General features: G+C 39.8%; 1 protein-coding gene across 18 annotated transcripts in view; it reads left to right on the forward strand.

Annotated features, from left to right (window-relative positions):
- The window catches only part of LOC309662755 (uncharacterized protein), a 131,502-nt gene that overhangs the window by 9,517 nt on the left and 109,486 nt on the right, over positions 1-12,499 (forward strand). The window lies entirely within an intron of this gene.

Genomic DNA, 12,499 nt, shown 5'->3' on the forward strand with positions numbered 1-12,499 from the left:
GAGGGAAGAGATATGGGGATATATGTATATGTGTAACTGATTCACTTTGGTATAAAGCAGGAACTAACACGCCATTGTAAAGCAATTAAACTCCAATAAAAATGTTAAAAGAAAAACCCCAACACAGCCAAAATAAATAAATAAATTTATTTTTTTAAAAAACTATAACTATATTAGAAAATTAGAAAAAAATTCAGGAAAATACTGGTATTAGCTCAAGGTGGGAGAGACTTAAGTAAAAGTAGAAACCCATCACCATTCATGGAAAGATTTGGTTACGTAAACAAATTTCCAATGGCTAGAGATTTTTTTAGAATTTAGAGATTAGAAGAAAATGTTTACATCACATATGACAGAGGTTAACATCTCTCATAGTTAAAATGATAAGAAAAAGGCAAATAGTCCAACAGAAACATTGGCAAAGGGTATTAACACAAACTCCCTACAGAAGAAATTTAAGTGGGCAATTAACATAGGAAAAGAGGCTTTTCATTCCTGGTAGTAAGGGAACCACAAATTAAACAATGACAGATATTATTTTTCACCCATGATTCACAACATTTAAAAGGAGAAAAAAATATCCAGCGCTGAGAAGTGTATAGGAAAATGGATATGCAACTGAACACTGTTCCTGAGAATGAATTGTCACAGCCTCCTACAAAGTTAACCATCAGCATCTATTAAAACTTAAAATTTGTTTACATTAGTCCTAGGAATCCCATTTGGTGAATCCTAAAAAAATAAAAGTACTGATGTTGGAGGGAGAGAAGATTATGAAGAATTATTTAAAAATGTGAAGATTCAGAAACATAGCCTTCAGTTCAAGTGCCTCTGTGACCAGGTTAAATCTGAGGTTTCTTTTAACTCAGAAGAAGACGAGCCTGGATATTGAGGGCCTTCACAGTCTCTTCCATATGTCCGTGTTAACCTGCAGGGATATGGAGCAGAGACTGATATCTGTATCTTCTCCTTAATAACAGTACCTGGATTTTACTCTGGTGCCTGTGTGCCCAGCCAAAAGACAACATTTCTCCACCTCATGTGAAGCTAGGTGTGGCTGTATGACAAAGTTATGGCCAATGAGATCTAAGTGGAAGTATTTGAGTGGGAATTCTGGGAAATATCTTTAAAGAAGGGCTGACTCAGGAGAAGCTGACCATTTTGTTTTTGCCCTCCACTTTTTTTACTGCCTGAAACACAGATCAAGTGACTAGACTAGGGCTCCTTAGCCATTAGGGATGGTTAACTGACGTTGAGACTAGAATCCACGTCTCAAGGAAGGTGGAGGAGAAAAATAGGGGGAGCTCAGGTCCCTTGTGACTCCGAAGTGCCATGTAAGCTGTGGACCACACACTTCCAGACTTGTTTTACATGTGAGAAAAAGATACCCTTAGGGTTTAAGCCACTGTAATTTGGCATTTTCGGTTATACGCAGCTGAAGTTTATTCTAATTGATAATACCATGACATAATGTTAAATGCAAAAAGCAAGTAGCTAAGTAATATCAGGAGGATATAAACTCAGTTGCTTATGGATGTTAGGCCAGTAATATAAAAAGGTGGATTAGTGGAGGTATGAATAACAGGGAATGGAAAGGACCATGTTAAATTGGAAGGCCTGTGCAACATCAGTAATATGATTACCGTGTAGGTATGTGAGTCTAGGTCATTCATGTTAAATTTCCTTAACATTTTGCCAACAAAATGTTTTCCCTGACTGTGGGCCGTCAGTTTGTGTGATCTTTGATTTGTAGTGTGATCTAATATTTGGAAAACTATGGAAAAAAAGGAGTAGTAAGGGAGGTGGAAAGGAAGGAAGGGTGGGCCCTATATACATATATGTTTCTATGTGGTATAAACATAGAAACTACATGGAAGGTTGCACACGAAGCAATGGAGACCTAAGAGAGATGAGACTGAAGGAAGGAGATTAATTTTTTCATTATAACTTTTGTTATAACTCTGTATTTTCTGTCTCATTACAATGAATATACATTAATTTTGTATTAAAAAAAAAATCTAATAAGGTAGGAGGAAAATTGCTGAGAAGTTACCCAGACTGGAAATCCAATGCAATTGTCACAACATAGTCATAGAAAACTTTTAGGATGATTCAGTCTGAGGAAATTCAGTGTGTCTTAGGAGCAGGTCATTAAGTATTAACACCTAAAATTAGAAAATACAAATTTAAGAGAGAAAACACAAACACATTGTAGGTAGCAGTGACTTTTGTTAGGTGTCAATAAACAGGAAGTCATGTAAACATATGCGTCAGTTGGAGAAAAAAATAGAGAAAAAAAGTGTTTCAGGAAATGGAAACATGATTATTTTTTAAGTAAAAGATAAAAAGAAATGCATTCTGAGTTCTTTGAAGTTACAATGTGACCAGTGTGTAATTACATTTAGTTTAACATATCATGTTGGTTTTTATTAAAACTGGTTCTGGTTTTAGAGCAGCCCAGATTTTTAAATAGTCATTACTTTTTCCTACTTCTGTCTCAGGCATTGCCATCTCTTTAAACCACATACCTGACGAATGTTTAGGCTTCTCCTCTCCATCTAAAACTGTGCATTTTGGTTCTAATTTGATGAGAAGAAACTGAATTATGAATACATTTTTTTTTCTGAAATCTATTTTCATCCTTTGGTAGATCTGACAAACTGTGACGGTTCTCACATTTCTGGAACTCATCTCGCAATTACAGAAGAAGCTAATAATGATAATATGATAAATAATATTGAGTAGGCCAACCCAATAAATTATTTGGCTGTTTGGGGTTTATCCAAAATGAAGTTTATCAAACTTTCTCCTCCTGCTTTTCCACCCTACCCGCTACCCCCAGCCCCTGACACTTACTATATGCCATAACAGCTTTTATGGTTGGGGAATTACGATCCTTAAATAGCAGTCAATTGCTCTAAAGTGTCAGTGTTTTTTCCACAGAATAATAATTCTGCAGAAGGGACTTAGTATTAACTCCCCAGTTTAGCAAATGAGGAAACTGGGGTACAGAGAATTAAGTGACTTATTTAAGATCTCACAACAAACTAGTAAATTACTTCTACTTAAGTATATCTCTAGAGATTCATAGAAGAGAAGAGCTTTATTGAAAATTCACACAATTCTTGTGTAATACAACAAATTCAGTGATGCTATAAAATCAGACGTAATGTCTTATGGTCAAGACACTTATGGTAGTAAATGAGAGAAAGCAAACTCAAATCAGCTTAAGAATAAAAAGGAATTTTTTTCGTTAGAGTGAGTGAAGCTCAAATAAGTATAAATCCCAAGGGGTAAACTGTCTACAGTCCTTTACAGCTATATGCAGAGGCTCAAAATATCATCAGAAATTGCCTCTCTTTGTCTTTTGGCTTTGCTTCTCACTGTGTTGGCTTCATTCTTAGGCAGCTTTACTCACTCCACGGCAAAAATGGCTGATGTTCTAATACTTTATCAATCCCAGTGCACAGAGTACATCTTCCCCTATAGCCCCGACAAAGGAACTGGCACGAACTCTCATTGGCTGCCTTGGGTTAGGTGTCTTCCCTGAGCACTTCACTGTGACTCCAGTTGGGCAAGCCTGGGTCACATGCCCCCCTCCCCCGAGCAGTCCCACCGAAAAGAACCACATGGACAGAAAGTGGAGGAGGAGGAGTCACAAAGGGAAGAATAAGTGTATGGTACCCAAAGAGAGGTAATGAATCTAAGCAAAAGCAAACCAAGGCCATTAAAAATTCCATTTACATTTACATTAAATTATAAACTGATACAACTAAATGTTAATTTCTTGCTTAGTGGTTGGGGGTTTATGATACATTCATTGAAACAAAAATACTACCAACACTAAAAGCAGAAAAAATAGAAATACACTGAACAATTTTTTTTCTTTTTTTTTTTCTTTCATTTATTTATTTATTTATGGCTGTGTTGGGTCTTCGTTTCTGTGCGAGGGCTTTCTCTAGTTGCGGTGAGCAGGGGCCACTCCTCATCGCGGTGCGCGGGCCTCTCACTATCGCGGCCTCTCTTGTTGCGGAGCACAGGCTCCAGACGTGCAGGCTCAGTAATTGTGGCTCACGGGCCCAGTTGCTCCGCGGCATGTGGGATCTTCCCAGACCAGGGCTCGAACCCGTGTCCCCTGCACTGGCAGGCAGATTCTCAACCACTGCGCCACCAGGAAAGCCCTGAAAAATATTTTTGACTTTGCAAAAAAAAAAAAAAAAAAAAAAGATGCATTGCATGTGTGCGTGTATCTTGCCAGCCCATAAATGAACACAAAGGCAAATGAAAAATAAAAATGTTGGCCATCTGCCAAACAGTACATTAATCTAAATGTTTAATGATTCCCTCAATCCTGCACTGGGAAAGCAATTATATTTTTGCAGTAGCATTTATTTTGGTTTCCATTTCATCTCAAATGCTGAAGAACTTCTGCTAGCTTCACTTAATAGTATTCTGTTGGAAGATATATAATTATTTAGTTCATAAAGGATAATGGTCTATACACAGCCAGTTTCTACCATAGTGTGACTAGAACTCTGTTCATTCATTTATCCATCCATTCATTTATTTATGTTATGTGCCAGTTATGAATCAGGAACAAGGCTGGACACTAAGATTAAAGAGATGAGTAATTTGCAGCCCCACCCCTTGAAGAAGTCCAAGTACAGGAAGGGAAACAGACAAGTGAAAATTAAAGTGCACCATGAGGGCTTGGCTTCCCTGGTGGCACAGTGGTTAAGAATCTGCCTGCCAATGCAGGGACACGGGTTCGAGCCCTGGTCTGGGAGGATCCCACATGCCGCGGAGCAACTAAGCCCGTGCGCCACGACTACTGAGCCTGCGCTCTAGAGACCACGAGCCACAACTACTGAGCCCACGTGCCACAACTACTGAAGCCCACGTGCACCTAGAGCCCGTGCTCCACAGCAAGAGAAGCCACTGCAATGAGCAGCCCGCGCACCGCAACGAAGGGTAGCCCCCGCTCGCCACAACTAGAGAAAGCCCACGTGCAGCAACGAAGACCCAACGCAGCCATAAATAAATAAATGTTTATTTTTTTAAAAAATAAATAAATAAAGTACACCATGAGCAGTGATTTGCACAGGGCTTTTAAAAGCAGAGGAGGACTTTTAAAAGTCCTCACTCAGCTGAGAGATCAGGGAAAGCTTTAAAGAAGAAGGCTTAGGGAATGCTTTCCAGGGTAGAAAAGGAGTGAAAAGCAATTCTGGAGAGAACAGCATGTGCAGTGACAGAGGCTTAGGAGAACCCTGAGAGTTTCAGAAGTGGATTACAGCTGTGGCCGTGGTATGGGATGTGTACTGGGGAAGAGTCAATGTGAATGACTTTGTGTGCTAAGTTTGGACTTCCATCTTGCAGTTCCACAACCCTGGTCCCCCGGCTAGAACCAGGCTGACAGTAAAGAGCCATCTGAGAAACTTGTTAAAAATACAGATTGCCCAGGCTGCACTTCCCGGAAATTTTGGTTCAAGAGGAATCTGTTGGAAAGAAAAGTTCCCCAACCTGATAATGGGGCACATCCAAGTCTGAGAGCCACTGTGTGTGGACGGTGGGGATCTATCAGAAGGTCCTGGGAAAGAGAGTAGCATGTTTTAGAAAGATAGCTCTTTGCCAGTGGAAAGTTGCAGTAGAGCAGATCAAAACAGGAGATGGAGAGACCCGATGGGAGACCGTTGTGAAAGAAGAAATTAAGAAATGGCAGGTACCTGCACTGTAGCACGGGCAGATGTTCAGACGTACTTCTGCAAAACGTAATGGGCAGCCCTAGACAGTCTGTTTGATGTAGGAAGTGAAGTGGGGGGGAGGGGCGGGGGAGGGGGAGGTGGCATTAAGTTTGTAAAGGGCGCCCTTGAGAACTGGGAGCGAGAGGTAGGCGGGAGGCGTGGCTGTGTGTACAGCAGTGTGATGTTAGCTCAAGGTGGAGGCCAGGCTGGAGCTTGCCATGGGCAGGAGGCCAAGGCTTGGGGCTGGGCTATCCAAGATCCAGAGCCTCAGCTTTGCAAACCTTGAAGTTGAAAACTTGTGGATGACTCCTCGCCTAAGGACACCTCCCTGCTTTGTGCCACCTGTGGTCCCCGGCAAGAGTCACCTCTCATAGCTTCTATAGTAGCCTCTTAGACTTTCTCTCTAGCTTATAAACTTCCTGAAGCTAGGAATTATGTGTATCTACATGTTCTCAGAGCCTAGCCTTGTGCCTGTACACATTTGATGCCTCCATTTCTGGGTGAATGAATTTTATTAATTATCTAGATTACAGCTACAACAGACTCGTTATATAGGCTTTGGGCCTCACGTGTGTGTGTGTGTGATCATATAAACTAGTATTTCTAAAATTGTACATGCTTCCTTTATTGTTTTCCAAAATGCACATTTTTTGATGAATAAGAGTATGCAAAATACACTGCTTTCTTCCAAATATTAATTATTGCAAGGTGCCTGTGTAATCAGTGAACCAGGCATCTCCTATGGATATTAATTTAGATTCCACCAAAAAGAGCTTGGTTAATAAAAAAAAAATTTTTTAACTTTCAATCTAATTAATTAAAGACAAGGAACAATTTTCATTTCAGTTATCCGAATAAGCATTTGTGGATCCAGAGAGATTATTTTTGAATAGAGTAGTATGATCACTTTAAAGTATCTATTTATCTTTTTCTCATATGGTGCCATAAACAAGAAAAGCTTTACTCAAGCCCATGAAAGATAAATAATACAAGGACAGAAAATGTAAGACTTAACTTGTTGGTTACATTACTCTTCATGTTTAAGCTTTCATTCTGTTCATTGATTGGATGATTCCTTTTTTGTTTATTCCCCATTATCTTTGCCTTCCTCACTGCAGGTAAGTGCCTTCTGGGTGCCTAACAGGAACATCCTACTTATAGAGTTTGAAATCAACAGAAAACTCAAATAGTTACAACTTTTCTTTATAATTTGCTCTCCTGAGAAAGCAATGGCAAGTAGTCAAGCTAATATCAATGATTTCAAAGTGCAGTTTCCAAGCAGATGTAGGAATTAACTTCAGATAACCAGAAAATATAAAATGGCAAAGATATTGACAAAAAGAAAAGTCCGTTTGGAATTCTACTGTCTACCTTTCACACTGGTTATTTGGAATGGATTCCTACATACAGACAATGAATTGCAACTCTCTAAGCCTATTTGACCCCTTGTTACTACCCTGTGTGTGTTGACCTTCTATCCCCGTAATATGGCCTAATTATTGTGAAAATCTATGACTGTGTTTCCTCTGATCTCTAGGAGACTGTTTTATACCTCTCTACTAATAGTTTATGATGTATATGTGCTAGTCCCCTCTGTTGACTCAACTCCTGTTTATGACCCTGTGTTCTGTATGCAATATCAGTCATACCTCACTGGCTTTGCCCAATCTCTGGTTTTGGCTTCTCTGACCTGCTTTGACCATTTGCTACCCAAAGCCCAACATCACATACTGCACTAGGGGCTTAATGTGCTGGTCATTTGCCTACTTGCTCTCAAACCCATTCATTCCTTGCCATTCTCTTACTCTGTCTGTTTGGAAGGAAGCTGATTCCTGCCAACTCCATTCCTAGACTCACTTGACCATGCCAAAAAGAAATTAGGACAATGAAAGATAAAAAAATAAATTAGGAACACTGGCAGAAGAAGAAGAGAAGCCAAGGTATTTTCCTCCTTTTCTGATTCAGGGGGCTTCTCCCACAGTGACTGCCTCTCTGTGATTCTCATTCTAGGTCCATCTGGGGACGGTGGCTCTAGGCCTCTGTTAATCCAGCCAGTCTGTTGGTCTCTCCAACCCTAGGGATGGAGGGTAGAGGCTTCCGGCTATAGCTTCTCACTGAGGTTCCCTTCCTTCCCCAGTTTGGCTTTCTGGCCCGTCCAACACCTTTGTAACCAGTTCCTTGCATTAAGTTCCCTCAGCCAAACTACCTCACTTGGGCTCTGGTTCCTGACTGGTCTCCAGAGACAATACTTGGGGAATTGTTAGGCAAAGAACCAAATGATCGTCATCATCACAGAAGAACTCAGGTAGGTATTTCGAGGCTCACGTCCCAAAATACACAGCAGAGATATAAAATAGCTAATGAACATGCTGTTGGAAATATATAAACGGAAACATGGTCATTTAATTTTTTTAAAAGGAACATTCATTTAGTTCTTATCTTCATTCATTAATAATCTCCCATCAAGGGCTTCCCTGGTGGCGCAGTGGTTGAGAATCTGCCTGCCAATGCCGGGGACACGGGTTCGAGCCCTGGTCTGGGAAGATCCCACATGCCGCGGAGCAACCAGGCCCGTGAGCCACAACTACTGAGCCTGCACGTCTGGAGCTTGTGCTCCGCAACAGGAGAGGCCGCGACAGTGAGAGGCCCACGCACCACGATGAAGAGTGGCCCCCACTTGCCACAACTAGAGAAAGCCCTCGCCCAGAAACGAAGACCCAACACAGCCAATAAATAAATAAATAAATAAATAAATAATTTTTTAAAAAAATTAGAGAAATATTTTAAAAAATAAAAAAAATAAAAAATAATCTCCCATCAATAAAGAAACCATGGGGAATGGAACAGAGTGAACAAAGAACCATGCCCACGCTGAGTCCAAAATAATTCCAAGCAGATTTGCCTGCACAAAAGAAAGCAAGATGTAATCAGCACCCAGTATAGGTAACAAAGTATATTTAGCACCGTTACTGTTAAATGGCTCTGGAGACTTCTGCTGCTCTCCCCCCAGAAACTCTCTGTCATTAATTTAATCTTTCCATGACACAAAAGCAGTCACACTTGTTGTGTGGAAGAAAGAGTCCAGGACAGTTGTCAGTGGCCCAAATGGCCTTGGAGTGACCCATCCTTCGAGGTAGGTTTCAAAATCAGAGTTCTGTGCTCTGGGAAAGGTTGAAGCTGTGGTTTCATGACCTTGGGTAGGATTCAGTTCATTGTGTCTCGCTTCTAAGTAAATTCTTTTCTGGTTTTGTTGAAATGGAGCAGAACTAGAAGCTACAAGGGGGGTGGGGGAAGGGCTAGTTTTATTCTTCAACCAGTGATGGGCTGTATGTTAGCTTCCTGGCACCGCTGTAACAAAGGACCACAAACTAGGGGGCTTAAACAACAGAAATGTATTGTCTCACAGTTCTGGTGACCAGAAGTCTGAAATCAAGGTGTTGGCAGGGTTGCTTCCTTCTGAGGGCTCTGAGGGAAGGATCCATTCCAGGCCTCTCTCCTAGTTTCTGGTGACTTGCTGGCAATCTTCAGTGTTCTTGGGCTGTCAGAAGCATCATCGAATCTCTGTTTTTGTTTTTACAGTCAAATCTCTACCATTTGGTGGCATTTAAGGTCACACATATGTAAAGAAAGTTAAACATTTCTTGGACATTTACTTTTGTGGCCTGAAATGTATACCTGCTACTCGGTGGAAACAGGAGATTTGGGTTCAGATCAGGAGTCTCTCTGCAAGCTGTGTGTGCCACTGGACAGTTACTCAGTGTTTGTGAACCTTGGGTTACTCATCATTAAAATGGGGATGTTAACATTAGGTTGAACATATGAAACTGACATTTTTGTAAGTCAAAAATCATTGAGTATTGACAATTTCATATGATTCAACTTAATACCTACTTCACAGACATAAGGAAAAAATTAAATAGAATAATATTCTAGCACTGTCCCTGGTGTTCAGTAAATGCCTAATAAGCACATGATTTATTAAAAGATATGTAAATAAAACCCTGTGGCCTAATGGTCATAGTATAATCTGAGCTTGTAATATCTACCCCTTGCCATACAGAACATGAAATGCCTATCAGGAGTTCTCTTTTCTCCCTACATCCCTCCTTCCTTCTTTCTTTTCTCCTCCTCCTTTCTTCTTAAAGTTTAATTCTTATTCTCTTTCTTCGTCTTCAATTTTATTGCTTAATGTTTTAAATAGCTAGTATGTTTTCATGGTTCAAAAACCAAAAGGCATAAAAAGAAAACATCTATATCATCACTGTCCCCCATCTGTCCAGAACACTTTCTTATATATCTTCCTGATGTTAAGCACATTTAAATATGTGTTCTTCTGTGTGCGTTCTAAAAATAGCTTTAAGACATCTGTATTTCTATGAATACAAATATATATACATATATATATATGTATGTATATATATACGTATATATATTTGTAGTCCAAGACTATCAGTTTATGAACAAGAAGCTGAGGCCCACAGAAATCCAGCATGCCCAAGGTCAGTCTCACAATCAGTAGCAAGGCTTGGACATTATACTTAGCCAGCACTCAATGAGGCCTCACATTACAAATATCAACTTTAAATGTAAATAACCTATTTTGTTAGGCAAATAAGACCTTATTTATTTATTTGGTTTATGGGCAATGGAAGCCAGCTCAGAGTACCTCATTATTCATGGCTTTGTATTTGTGAATTCTCCTACCTGCTAAAAATTTACCTACAACCCCAAAATCAATATCCATGGCATTTTCATCGTCATTCCCAGAGATGAGCAGAGGGGCCAAAAATTTGAGTTGCTGATTATACACATTCCCAGATGAGGTCAAACAAGGTGCCACTTGGCCTTCCTGTTTCAGGTCTCATACTATAAACAAGTGTCCTCTTTGTGGTCTGTTTAATGCTATGTTTTTCACATTTTTGTGCTTTTTGTGGGGATTTTGGTATTTAAAATGGGCCCCGAGGATAGTGCTGCAGTGGTGTCTCCCACTCCTAAGCGTAAGACGGCTATGATGTGCCTTATGGAGAAAATACAGTGTTAGATAAGCTTCTTTCAGGTACGAATTATAGTGTTGTTGGCCGTGAGTTCAATGTTAATCAGCAATATACATTGAATAATGTGTCTTTAAACAGACACACACGTGAAACAAGCTATGGGTTCAGTTGACAAAAATGTTGTGACCAGAGGCTCCTGTATTCCGCATACGAATAGTGATTCAGTATTTGCTAATTCAGTGTTCACAGCAACTTTATAGAATTTAACTACTGCGAATAATGATAACTGACTGTATTTTAGAGTACGACATATAAAGTCAAGTTTTCCTATCTTACTTTTTAGTTCCTAGTGTCAGTTTGGTTTAAGTGCTTTTTAAATATGATAGCTGTGCTATCATAGCCCACATTCTTGAGTTAAAAAAAATTAAGGCTTTTATTGGCTGCAAAAATGGCTCCTAGGTGCAATTTTGGAAGGGATGGATTTAAAGCCAGTGTTGGTTTGAGCGGTTCAAATATCTTGCTAATTTCATAGCCTTTGAACCACTTATGAAATAGCAGTAGCTACCAAGTTTGCAGTTCCTTTAGGAGTGTTTATATTTCTTATTAGCGTTAAAGAAGAAATTTACAATAATCTTCATTTGGGAATTATGAGTGCATATCATTGTATCAACAACATGGCATTCAACCTTATTTTGCCATTAATAGAAAATGCAGTTTTTATGTGAATTATAATGAAAACCAAGTATTGCTTAGCAAGTTTTTACTCATTATCCCAAGCACTGCTACGATTTATGTTACAGTATATAACATATATGTTATATGTTGTGTTTTAGAGGAATGAGTATAATTCCTTGTGATTTGTTAAAATGTAGGTATTTCCAAGAGGGACAACATACTAAACTTTATCGATTTCTTTTTGTTGCTTTATATCATTTTGGACCATTGTACTTTATAGATAAAGACAATTTTGGCCAATCATACCTCAGTATAAATGAGATTACCAGATGTTTTCCTGACTACAGATTCTTCCAGAAGGCTTTGGTGGAGAGAAATGGGTCGGTGGGAGTGGAAAAAAGAGTTCAGCAAGAGATAGTGAAATCTGTGTAATCTGTGCCAGTCTGTGTAAATGGCCTGTTATGGGTTGAATTATGTCCTTTTCAAAAAGATATGTTGGCATCCTAACCCCCCAGTACCTCAGAATGTGACTGTATTTGGAGATAAGGTCTTTACAAAGGTAATTAAACTAAAATGAGACCATCAGGATGGGCACTAATCCAATATGACTGGTGTTCTTATTATAAGGGGAAATCTGGGGACTTCCCTGGTAGCCCAGTGGCTAAAACTCTGCACTCCCAATGCAGGGGGCCCGGGTTCCATCCCTAGTCAGGGAACTAGATCCCACATGCCGCAACTAAAGATCCCGCATGCTGCAACTAAAAGATCCCGCATGCCACAACTAAAGACCTGCATGCCGCAAGTAAAAGATCCTGCATGCCACAACTAAAGACCCCACATGCCACAGCTCAAGATCCCACATGCCACAACTAAAAGATCCCACATGCCACAACTAAAGATCCCGCAACTAAAGATTCCGCACGTGGCAATGAACGTCCCGCAGGCCGCAACGAAGATCCCGCGTGCTGCAACTAAGACTTGGTGCAGCCAAATAAATAAATAAATATTAAAAATAAATAAATAAATAAAAGGGGAAATCTGGGTACAGAGACCAGGCACACACACACAGAGAGAAGGAAGATTTTCTTT

The sequence above is a fragment of the Balaenoptera physalus genome (assembly GCF_965194825.1).
Source record: "Balaenoptera physalus genome assembly, chromosome: 6".
Lineage (NCBI taxonomy): Eukaryota > Metazoa > Chordata > Mammalia > Artiodactyla > Balaenopteridae > Balaenoptera > Balaenoptera physalus.